Genomic DNA, 13224 nt, shown 5'->3' on the forward strand with positions numbered 1-13224 from the left:
GAAACAAGAAAAATCCCAAACACAGAACCTGACTTCACACCTAAAGGAACTAGAAAGATAGCAGCAAAGAAAGCCCAAAACCAGCAGAAGAGAAATAATAAAGATTAGAGCAGAAATAAACAATATAGAATAAAAAAAAAACCAGTAGAACAGATCAATGAATCTGAGAGTTAGTTTTTTGGAAGAAAAACACAATTGATAAACCCCTATCCAGACTTCTCATGAAGAAAAAAGAGAGGACCCAAATAAAGTCACAAATGAAAGAGGAGAGCTCACAACCAACACAACAGAAATACAACAATTATTAATAGTATAAAAAATTGTATGTCAACAAACTGGACAATTGGAAGAGATGGACAAATTCTCAGACACCCACACACTACCAAATTCATAACTATTGGGGCCTCATCAAGATAAAAATCTTCTACGCAGAGAAGGAGACAATCAGCAAAACTAAAAGGCAGCTGAGGGAATGGGAGAAGATATTTGCAAATGACATATCAGATAAAGGGTTAGTATCCCAAATCTGTAAAGAACTTATCAAACTCAACACCCAGAAAACAAATAATCCACTGAAGAAATGGGCAAAAGACATGAATACACACTTTTCCAAAGAAGATATCCAGATGGTAACAGACCCATGAAAAAATGCTCAACCTCACTCATCATCAGGGAAATACAAATCAAAACCACAATGAGATACCACCTCACACCTGTCAGAATAGCAAACATTAACAACTCAGGAAACAACAGATGTTGGTGAGGATATGGAGATCAGGGGAAACCTCTTGCAGTGTTGGTGAGAATGCAAACTGGTGCAGCCACTCTGGAAAACAGTGTGGAGATTCCTCAGAAAAGGAAAAATAGAATTACCCTATGACCCAGCAATAATACTACCAGGAATTTATCCAATGGATACAGGAGTGCTGATTTGTAGGGGCACATGTACCCCAGTGTTTAAAACAGCCCTATCGACTGTAGCCAAAGTATGGAAAGGGCCCAAATGTCCATCGACTAATGAATGGATAAAGAAGATGTGGTATAGATATACAATGGAATACTATTTGGTGATGAAAAAGAATGAAATCTTGCCATTTGCAACAATGTGGATAAAACTGGAGGGTATTATGCCAAGTGAAATAAGTCAGAGAAAGACAGATATCATATGATTTCACTCATATGTAGAATTTGAGAGGCTTAATAGAAGACTATAGGGGAAGGGACTGAAAAATAAGATACAAACAGAGAGGGAGGCAAACCATAAGGGAATCTTGAATACAGAGAGCAAACTGAGGGTTGATGGGGGTGGGAGATGGGGGTGGAGAAAATGGGTGATGGGCATTGAGAAAGGCACTTGTTAGGATGAGCACTGGGTGTTGTATGTAAGTGATGAATCACAGGAATCTACTCCTGAAGCCAAGACTATACTGTATGTTAGCTAACTACAATAAATTAAAAAAAAAAGTGTCCAACTCTTGATTTTGGCTCAGGGCATGATTTTGTAGTTCATGAGATCAAGCCCCACATTGGGGCTGTCAGCACAGAGCCTGCTTGGGATTCTCTCTCTGCCTCACTCTCTGCCCCCACCCCCCATGTGCACGTGTGAATTCTCTTCTCTCTCAAAATAAATAAATAAACCTTAAAAAATTACCTCTCTACTGTTTTCTAAGCAGCTGAACTATTTTACATTTTCACTAATAGTGCACAAAGGTTCCAATTTCTCCACATCCTTAGTAGTACTAGTTATTTTCTTTCTCTTTCCTTTCCTTTCCTTTTATTACCTTTTCTTTTCTTTTCTGATGTTTGCTATCCTAGTGAGTGTGAGGTTTGATATCTCATTTGGTTTTGATTTGCATTTTCCTCATCATTAGTGACCTTGAGCATTTTTTTGTATGCTTGTTGGCCATTTGTATATATCCTCTTTGGAGAAATGTCTGTTCAAGTCTCTTGCCCATTTTTAAATTGAACTGTTTGTTTATTTTGTTGTTGAGTTTTAGGGGTTCTTTATCTATTCTGGATATTAACTCTTTGTAAAATATATGGCTTGTGAATATTTTCTCCCATTCCATAGGCTGTCTTTTCACCCTGTTGATTGTTTCCTTGTCCATAGAAGAAACTCTTTGGATTATGAGAGTTCTCATTTCTTTGTATCCTAGACAGGGTTGAGTAGTGTCAGATTTTTTTCATTCTTGTCCTTCACGCTTTATAAACTCTGGAAGTCTCAGAACTTGGGCAAAAATAGTTCTGGAACTCAGGATTCTTTATTCTCAACCCAGGGCTCAGTAGTGGTTTAAATATTAACCATTTACGCCCTTGTATCTCTACTTTCTACAAATTTTAAGATAATTGACATAGTTGTGGGCCTGGAATTTGGATTTGCCTTATAACTCCCCTCAACCTGTCTAGCAGTAGGGAAATGCATCCATCCTTACCTTTCATTTCAAAAGCCTCATGGAAAACATGACCACTTACCTTGCTGTGTTTTTCTAAGTGTACATGGGAAATAGGGGCAGAGCATTGGGGATGGTGTGATATGCCATCATTTGGAGAGTTGGGGCCCTTTTAAGACACAGCTAGAGATAAAATTCAAGGAATAGTTGAATTGAAAAAGTTCATCAGAATAGGTCTAGGTTATTGTTAATGCAATAAAAAAGAAAGGTAGTTTGGACAGAGATGTCGAACAGTTCAAATCTGGAAGGCTGTTGTGATTCTGCTGTTACAAAAATATGGGGCAGGCATTTATAGGTCAACGTACTTAATTCCATGCAAATCACACATTACTTTACAGAACTCATTGTTCAAAGATAATATAGAAAGAAATCCTTCTTCCTTTACCTTTGTCCCAGAAGAACTTCTATTGGCTGAAAGGTATTCACAGTGGTTTATAGGCATGAAATAGAGCATAGGTCTTTTCCCTGAGGAAGTAGGAATTAGGCCCTGCATTTATGAATAATACAGAGTGATGCCAGGGAAAAGGGCAGTATGATGGGTGAGTCTCTCTCTGTCTAGATATATTCCACCAAGCTCTCCTTTACTTAACCCAGAGCTGGGTTTGTTTACTTGCAAGCTAATTAACCTTAGTGTCCTCATCTGAAAATGAGGATAATAATAATTCTGACTTCGCAGGACTGCTGTGACCATTAAAAGAGATAATGCATTTGAAGTGCCTAGCATATAGGAAGCACTGGATAAATGCTAGCTCGTTTATACCCTTTCTGAATCCTTAAAAGGCTTTTGGTGGAGTGCCTCATAATTTAGTAGCTAATCGCATACTGTCTTATATAGTTTGCTCTATTTCTTCAAAGTTAATCATATCTTTCCTATGCATCATAAATTTCATGAAGGAGACACTGTCTTAATAATATCTAGACCGGCTCCCTTACATTGTACAGAACGTGTCCACAGGTATTCTTTTGCACATCTTTTGAACCTTGCACTTGCTCAGCTCACAGCTGAACATGGACAAGGCACTCTACAACGTATATGAACTGATTGATGGCTCTTTGTCAGAAAGATGAATCCCTCCAGAAGTTACTTCAGTGATTGTGAATCATAAAGCTTCACTTTGAAGAAAGAGCAAAGTGTATTTAAACATCCCAAAAGAAAGCTTCTCAACTTGAGAATTTTTAGTCTGCTAGATTAAATACAAAATGATTATTAATCCTTTTTCATGGGAGCACTCTGGTAAAGTTAAAAAGTTCCTGTGGCACACTGTCCCTTTTTGAAGAGGAAAACACAATACTGTAGCGGTACGTGAAGCCAATTGCTAAGCAACAGAACCAGGTCTGGACTGCCCAGGACTGAAAATTCTTCTTTGTTCAGGATGATGAAGAATTACTAAATGGAAAGTGCTTAATAGAATTTTACCTGCAACAGTATCACTCGTTATTTTTCAGGGCACTAATCAGCAGTTGATAACTAATTTTCACAGGAGACTCTTTGACACTAGCTTACATTTTCTGTTCTCTGAGTGAAGGAGTTCAACAAGGTTTTGGACATTCATTTTTTGTGGAAGGTATGGATCTGCGGCCTAGGTTTAATCCAGGACTATAAGAATCCATCTCAAGTAATTTCAATTCCAGTTAATCTTGATGGAAAAGTGTGTGTTGGCATAATTTAACAATGGTCTCCAGACAGCATCATCTTGGGAACTCGTTAGAAATGCAAATTCCCCAGCCCCATTCTGGGCCCTCTGAATCAGAAACCCTGGGGTTTCAGCACCCCATTTTCATTAGCCCACCTGGTGATTCTAATGACCCTTAAAGTTTGATACCAGGGACATCGAGAGTTAGGATTACTGTGTGAGACATGTCAAAGTAGATAGCAAAGGGCTAAGTTCAGTTTCGTACTAGTGGATCATCTTGAATAACTGTGGAACTGTTGAACCATGTTGAACTGGGGAAGAAATTAATTCAGGAAATAACCATAGAGGGAGAAAAGCGTATGTAATGAAAGAGATTTTTCAAGGCAGACCACACTTATGCCCTGCTGTAATTGGAGCCGTTTGTAAACACCTTTCACCAGGTACATCTACAGGCAGTCAGTTACCGAAGAGATCATTTACTGAGACTATATAGCAATTTCTTTGTTTTCTCTCTCTCCCCAGAGACATTAAGGTGAAACGATGCCCATTGCTTATAACAATGGAGATTGGCAACCTGAAAGGTTTTAAATGAAACAAAATAGAAGTCTAGAAAAAAAAATATGTGCACATCAATATCATGAAACTCGGCATCATTTTGAAAGTTTGAAATAATGGGTACTAACTCAGGCAGAATGACTGAAAAGGTCATTGCTCAGCTACATATGGAGAATTAAATTTGGTAAATGGTGTAATTTCATTCCATCAGCTACTAGCTCTGCGACAAGTCACTTCACCTCTCCTGTGCCTCCTGTACTACTTTTGTAACATAAGGGGCCATTTCTCAATTCCTTTCCGTGTCCAGAATTCTGTGAGTGGATGATACTGCACATTCTGTGAAAGATCTCATTTCTTTTCAGAGAGATATCGTATGTACTAGCTCACTTGACTTTTATGAGAACACAATCCTTCTGTACTGGAGACCTGAATCTTAGAAAGCATGTAATAATCATTGTATAGGGTTCAGCAGAAGGTTCACGCATTTAATAATCAACTGACTCTGGACATGCTGTTTTGGGTAATGTCTTGCTGAGCTTGCAGGATGTGCATCATAAGAAGCATATTTTTGGGTGGCCATGCCTTGATTTCTATATGTTCTCAAAGTGAACCATGACATTCCAGGAAAGATCCGTGAGCTCTAAATTGAGGCTAAGCTGCCATGACCATATTCTCTGGGGCGCATATTTCCAGAGAACTTGACTGGTTTTGAAGGGAATAGGGTATCAGGAGGGCAGTAATTAGGATTTAGGATTTTGGGATAAGACTGACTTATATTTGAATCCTAGCTTTGCCCCTTAGCTAGTGGTACCTACTTCCTAAGGCTGTACAAGGATTGAAAAAAGTTAAACGACATGATATGTGTAAAGAATGCCCACAGTTCCTGGGAGGAAGTAAGTGTTCAATAATTATTAGCTTAAAAAATTAAGGTTAGAATTGTTGAGGGCAATTGGATCATCCAAAGTGGGTCTCAGTGAATATGTTATTTTACATACAAACCTGTGTTGTTTTGCATTCTGCTTATTCTCCATATACAGTTGTGTCTTAGGTTTACTGACTAATTGACTATTTATTTATTTATTTAGTGTGTGAGAGAGAGAGCAGGGGAGGGGCAGAGGAGGAGGAGGAGGAGGAGGAGAGAGAGAGAGAGAGAGAGAGAGAGTCCCAAGCAGGTTTTGCATCATCAGCACAGAGCCTGACGTGGGACTTGATCTCATGAACCATGAGATTATGACCTGAGCTGAAATCAACAGTCAGACGCTTAATCAACTGAGCCACCCAGATGCCCTGATTCATTGACTTCTTAATTCAAGAACCATTTAGGGGTGCCTGGCTGGCTCAGTTGGTAAAGCATGTGACTCTTGATCTTAGGGCTTGTGAGTTTGAGCCCCACATTGGGTGTGGAGCCTACTTAAAAAAAAAAGAAAAAGAGGGGCCCCTGGGTGGTTCAGTCAGTTGACTTGACTTCTTGACTTTGGCTCAGGTCAGGATCTGTGGTTCTTGGGGTTCATGAGTTCAAGCCCCACATTGGGCTCTGCGCTAACAGCATGGAGCCTGCTTGGGATTCTGTCTCCCTCTCTCTCTGCTCCTCCCACACTTGCTCTCTCTCTCTCTCTCTCTCTCTCAAAATGAATAGAAATAAACTTGAAATTTTTTTAAAAATACGATAAAAAAAGGAAGAAAATGAACTATTTATTGAGCACCTATTATGTGTCAGACTTTCTTGCAGACATTGGAAACACAGCAGCAAACAAGATAGCAAAGGTCCTTGCTCTTATGGACCCACATGTTAATGGGGAGAGACAGAAAGAAAGAAACAAATAAGTAAGAATAAACAAGCAACAAACAAGAAAATTAACTGATAGTGATAAATGCTGAGAAAAAAATGAAACAAGGTGATGTGATAGAGTCTGGGGAGCAGTTTTAGATCAGGTGTTCAGGGAAGGCCTCTTTGAAGAGGTGACATTTAAAATGTCATGTGAATGACAAGATGGAGCAAAGTTCTAAAGTCTGAGAAAGATAAGATAGCGGTAGTGGTGAGGGTGGAGAGAGACATGACCAAGTTAGGAGATGTGACGATAGAATCAACAGGATTTATTGATGGGTTGGATGGAAGGTGTGAGGGCAAGAGAGGAATCAGAGATGACTCATGGTCTCTGGCTTGATGAGTTAGTGGTACATCTATAGAAGCGAGCAGGTTGGGGAGGAATAGGCTGGGGTAAGAAGAATCAGAAGTCTGGATTTGGAAAGATCGAGTTGCCTGTTGAACTCTGAGTGGAGTTTTCAAGTGGACAACTGGGTACATGAGACCAGAATTAAACGTTTGGGAGTTCTTTTTTTTTTTTTTTTTTTTTTCGCCTTTAGATAATACTTAATGGACTGAGCTGGATGAGAGTACTTAGGGAAATGAGTACAGTTAGAAAAGAGAAGAGGTTGTAGGAGTATTCTTAAAACCTCAGGTACTTATGACTCATAACAAAACTTCAGAGTAATAACACTCTTGTAGAATTAAAACGAATTGAAAGGAATTTTTGACTTTCTTACATTCTTTGATATATTTTGGGGGCCAAAAAGAAGTCTGGTTTTAATACACCTGTCTTATATTCGCATTCATTTGACCCATGTTTTTGAGTGCCTACTGCCAGGTGCCTTGTTAGGGACTATGTACAAAATGAGATCAAAAGAAACCAATCATGTTATTGGTGAAACATATTTGCCGAACACATGCTGTGTGCATTGTACTAGATGATTTGTGTGTATAGACCACAAAAATGAAAAATCAATTCTCTCTTCCCAAGAGAAGACAGTCTACCACGGCCGCTCAAGAGGAGAACAAACCCCTCAAAAGTCGCAAGGAAAGTGTGTTTCTTTTTTCTTCTACGTATGGATGGCCTTTGGTCATTGGCCATTAGAAGGTCTATGTGGGCCAAATGAATTTGGTGAAGTAGGCCACAGTCTAAAACCCATTTTGGTTTCCATGCAACACCCAGTGTTCATCCCAACAGGTGCCCTTTGACAATAAATTTCATATTAGAAATACATAAATAAATAAGTCAATAAATAAATCATAAAATAAACAAAACCCATTTTGTTTTTTCCCCTCCTTTCTACTTCTTGTCTGTGGGAGGGCTTCCATGAGTGGAAAGAAGCTTATTTCAGCCCATCTCATACTTGTGGTTGACTCGTGCTCCAAGCACCCCAGCATTCACATCCTTATTATCTGGGGACAAGAGACATAGAGAATCCATCAGCACTTTTAATGGCTGATTTCTTTTCCCCATTAAATCAAGCACAGTCTCTCTGAAGAACAGTTCTAATGCTTTCAATATTGATATCCACTGTTCAGAATTCTATACTTCCTCCATTGCTAGTGGATGGATTGGATCTGTGCCCACTTATCAGTGGAAATGGAAAGGAAAGGAAGCACCTCTTCTGGGCTAATGGTTGTATTTGCTTTATGAAGATGCAGCTGAATGTTTTGGTGGATTGTTGTCAGAAAGAACAGCCTAGCATCAATTATGTGGAAACAAAAATCATTATATTTAGTAGTCATTGTCTAATTTTTAAATGGACTTTATTAAATAAACCCAGATAAAAGCTTAGTTCATTCGAATACCTGGTACATTTTCTGATAAATCATCCTGGCAGACCCATTGTGATGATGAAGTTCTGCTTGGAAAGAAAGACTCAGTGAGTTCCATGTGAAGTTTTTTGTGGTCAGTGTGGTCAATTAGTAATGGAAATACTTACATTTCTGGGGGGGGATAGAGTCAAAATAATTTTTTGGTGCCTTATGATGTCAGATTTTGTCATCTCAGCCAAATGCTTGGCCATACGCTTAAACAATTTCAAATTTGTGTTGTTGCTGTTCGTTGAGAAACGTCTTAACCCTTGTCCCCTGATATCCATATAGTTTGCTTCTTTGTCACTTTCCTTGAACAAGAATAGAAGGTTAGTTACTAAGTTGTTCATCACAAACGTTAATTCCGTTAATTCCTTATGTCTGCTATTGGAAGTGTATGGATTTCTCCTCAAATAATGATACATGATCTGAGCCCAGTAGGTATTCAGCAGAGAATTTAGCTATTAAATTTTGCCATTCAGAAGACTTCGGTTTGGTTGTTAGCTAGTACTTGAGAATCTAAATGACACTCATTTACTACTTTTTTTTCAGTCACTGCATTTAGTTATATCACCAGAAAGTCATTCTGATATTGTATTATTTTGTGCTTTAAGTTGGGTTAATACCGGGAAGGTACATTTGAAGAACATTTTGGTATCTTATACAAAATAACACAGAGAAATCATAGTATTAATTTATCTAGTGTTCCTTATATAAAGAATCACAGGAAAAAATCCTGCTTGAAACCAGCATCAGAGAAATGTTGGTCTTTTTAGATGACTCAGTGTATTTTCTGAGATGGGAACCACAGTACAAATGGTTTTCTCTTTCTATCATGAATGCCAGGAAACTAAGAACTTATTTTAGCATGTCCTAATATCTTTAGGTATCCTAATATCTTAAACTTTTAACTGGCTTCTTATCCATCTTTTAAATGTGTGTAGTACAGGTTTATAATAATTGCAAGTTTTTTGAAGAAAAATAGGAGGCTTTCCCCTCCCCTGGCCCCCTGGCCGGGTTTTCTTATCAAAGCACTCTTCCTTCATTGAACTTGTAATATTTTGTAAATATTAATTATTATTTGTCCTTGTTTATGTTTGTCTCCTTCTCTAGACTCTAAGCTCCATACAGAGACCATATCTCTCTTTCAGTATGTTAGCCCTACCTGATCCTAGCACGTAGTAAATGCTCAATAAAAACTTGTAGTCAAATTATGAATGAATTGTAGTAATCCTAGTACTATCAATCACTTAGACTATCAAGTCTTAACATACTTCGAACATCTAGAAATGTTGTTGGGATATTACATAAGTACATGATAATTTGCATGATAATGTATTCAGCTCTTTTAAAAGGTTTACAATTTAGGTTTTTATAAACTGTCCCAGAATTTTTACAATAAGCAATAATTGACCTAAGATCAAAACAAAATATTAGAGAATTTAAGGAATCATTAGAATCCATAACTTAGTAAAAGAGGTATCAATTAGTACACACGATTCATGTAATATTATCTACAGCATTTTACCAAGAGTTATACAGAAAAGGGGAGAGCATGGCTGCAGATTCCAAGTATAGTTGAAAGATTTACAGTTAGAGAGATAGATGCTTATATTTCCTTTGACAAATTCTGTTTTTAAATCTTTTTGGGGGGGAGGGGAGGGTATGGGGAAGAGTAGCTACATGAGATTCCTGTTGCGTGTTCAGAAAATAGCAAACATGAAATGAGAAATAAGAATTCAGGTTCAGAAGTCTTCATACTTACCTGATGATGGGCAAACCTTTCACCATCTTCCTTTTCTACTTCTTTCCTCTTCACTTCTGTACCTTTGTTCTTCTCTTTCTTTAGTTGTCCTATCTCCTTAGTCTTCTCTGATCTGTGACAGTTTCATGACTGTGACACTCTGACTAGTGATTGTCAGATGTTTTGTGGAAGGTCTCTCAGTCTGGGTTTGCCTGATGTTTCCTCATGAAAAGACTGAGACTTTGAACTTTGGGGAAGGACCACAGAGGTGGTATGTCCTTCTTGTCACATCATGTTGGGACACGTGATGTCAATATGATTGGTTTCTCGTGAGGTTTAACCTTGATCATTGGGTTCAGGTGGTGCCTGCCAGGTTTCTCTGTTATGAAGTTTTTTTTTTTTTTTTCTATATTGGTTAGAAGTGCTGTTGTACCCAGATTTACTGAGATATAATTGACAAATAAAAATTGTTTACATTTATGGAGCACATGTGATAGTTTGATATATGTATACGTTGTAGTTGTTTACCACAATCAAGCTTATCGATACATCCATCATGTCACATAGTTATTTTTTTTAATGTATGGTGAAAACATTTAAGATCTACTCTGATAGCAAATTTCAAGTATGCGATATAGTACTAATGATAGCTACCATACTCTACGTTAGATCCCCAGAACTTACTCATCCTTCATTATTCAAACTTTGTAGCATTTGACCAACATCTCCTCATTTTCCCCTCTCCCAACCCCTGGCAACCACCATCATACTCTCTGTATGTATGAGTTTGACTTTTTCAGATTTTGCATGTAAGTGAGATCATGCAGCATTTGTCCATGTCTGGCTTATTTCACTTAGCATAATATCCTCCATGTTCATCATGTTGTGGTATACAACAAGATTTCCTTCTCTCTCTCTCTCTCTCTCTCTCTCTCTCTCTCTCTCTTTCTTTCTGTTAAGGATATTTTTTAGATCAGTTTAAGATTCACAGCAGAACTGAGGGAAAGGTATAGAGATTTGCCATATACCCTGTACCCCATGCATATAGAGACTTCACCATTATCAACATCTTCTTGCAGACTGGTATATTTGTAACAAGTGATGACCCTACATTGACACATCATCATCACCCAAAGTTTATAATTTACCTTTGGGCTCACTGTTTATTTTTTTTTAATGTTTTTTTTGAGAGAGAGACAGAGAGAGAAGGAGATACAGAATCCAAAGCAGGCTCCAGACTCTGAGCAGTCAGCACAGAGCCCAATGTGGGACTTGAACCCACAAACTGTGAGATAACGACCTGAGCTGAAGTCAGATGCTTAACTGACCGAGCCACCCAGGTGCCCCCACTCTTGGTGTTGTACATTCTATGGGTTTGGACAAATGTATAATGACATGGATCCATCATTATGGCATTGCATAGAGTATTTTTGCTGCCCTAAAAGTCCTCTGTGATTGCCCTATTCATATTCCCCTCTCAATCTCCTGGCAACCAGTGATCTTTTTACTGTCTCCATAGTGTTGTCTTTCCTAGAATGTCATAGAGTTGGGACGTACAGTAGGTAGCCATTTCTGATTGGCTTCTTTCACTTAGTGATATGCATTTAAGGTTCCCCCATGTCTTTTCGTACTTGATAGCTCATTTCTTTTTTTTTAGGGATGAATCATATTCCACTGTCCAGAAGTATGATGGTATAATCAGCCATTTACCTGCTGAAGGACATCTTGGTTGCCTCCAAATCTGGCAATTATGAATAAAGTTCCTATAAACATTTGTGTCAGGTTTTTGTGGGAACATGTTTTCAACTCCTCTGAGTAAACACCAGGGAGGACAATTGCTGGACCATATGATAAGAGTATATCTGGTTTTGTTAAAAACAGCCAAACTGTCTCCCAAAGTAGCTCTACCATTGGGCATTCCCACTAGCCATGGATGAGAGTTCCTGTTGCTCAACATCTTCAGCATTCGGTATTGTCAGCGTTCTGGATTTTGGCCATTCTAACAGGTGTGATTTTCTTCTGCTTTAAGGCCAAATATGTGCATATTTAGAATTATACGTACACACACATACACATAATCTCACATTTTCCGTATCCAGTCATCTGCCAATGGACACTTAAGTTGATTCCGTGATGTGGTTATCGTGTATGATGCTGCAATGAACACGGATCTATACTCAGAAGTAAGATTGCTGGATCATATGATAGTTCTACTTTTGATTTTTTTAAAGGAATCTCCACGCTGTTTTCCATCTTGATGTACTAACAGACTTTTTTTTTAAATCAAGAGTTTAAGAGTTATTTTATTTAGTTTCTAAGCTGATGGGATCGATGGAAGCTATCTTGTTAAAATTTCTAATTTTATTGTAAAATGGTAGAGTACATAGTAAGTTATTGATTTTTTTTGGAATTTATTAAAGTTTCTTTGTGACTTAATTCGTGACCTATTTTTGTGACTGTTTCAAGTGTGCTTGAAGAGAATCTATTTTTCTCCATGACTTGATTTCCACATCCATTAAACAGTAAGAAGCAAAAGTGTCCAACTCCTTTGATTTTTGTTTTGAAAGTTGCAGAACCAAAGACCAAATTGAAAGACAGAAAAATAATACATTTGTTCTTTTTGACTCTTTGTTTTGCAAACTAACAATGGGTTTGACCCAAGTAAACATGGTAGGAGAAAGAGAAAAAAGAAAATATCTGTCCTTCCTGAAAATAGATTTGTTACCACCGAGTAACAGGTGCTTAATCCTCTGTGGGGGCACATTTCCAGCCTACGGAGAGGGAATAAACAGAGTGGAGGAGGAATCATCCGTGATAGAGATTCTGGTCTGTTTGATTTTTTCGGGTCTGCTGGTCTTAGATATTTATATGAGTGAAACTGAATCTTTGGCGTGCTGCTCAGAAGTATCACTGTATGCTGATGTGGGGTGGTGATCCGTCAATAGGCTAAGTGATGGCAGTTGGCTAGTAATCAGAAAGCCAGCCTAGTTGCTTAGGGGGCAGCATGAATCCTCATCTAAATTTGCCATAGGAAGAGGAATTTAATGGTCAAGGGCTTCACCTTCGGGATTTAAGTCAAATTCTTAATAGCCAACCTCTTACATTGTTCACCATCTGGACTCCACAGCCCTCAGCTCCTGCACTAACTCATCTCATGCTGTCTCTTACTCTCTTTTCTTCTCTTCTGTGAACTCTTCATGGAACTCACTATTGGCTCCC

General features: G+C 38.3%; 1 protein-coding gene across 1 annotated transcript in view; it reads left to right on the top strand.

The window, feature by feature from the left end:
- The first annotated feature begins 11711 nt into the window (after positions 1-11711).
- Positions 11712-13224, top strand: part of CRADD (CASP2 and RIPK1 domain containing adaptor with death domain) — a 180689-nt gene continuing 179176 nt past the window's right edge. The window contains exon 1 of the mRNA XM_045062156.1: positions 11712-12011. The gene's annotated coding sequence lies outside the window, so the exon portion shown is untranslated. The remainder of the gene's footprint in view (positions 12012-13224) is intronic.

Source organism: Felis catus, chromosome B4, assembly GCF_018350175.1.
Source record: "Felis catus isolate Fca126 chromosome B4, F.catus_Fca126_mat1.0, whole genome shotgun sequence".
Classification (NCBI taxonomy): domain Eukaryota; kingdom Metazoa; phylum Chordata; class Mammalia; order Carnivora; family Felidae; genus Felis; species Felis catus.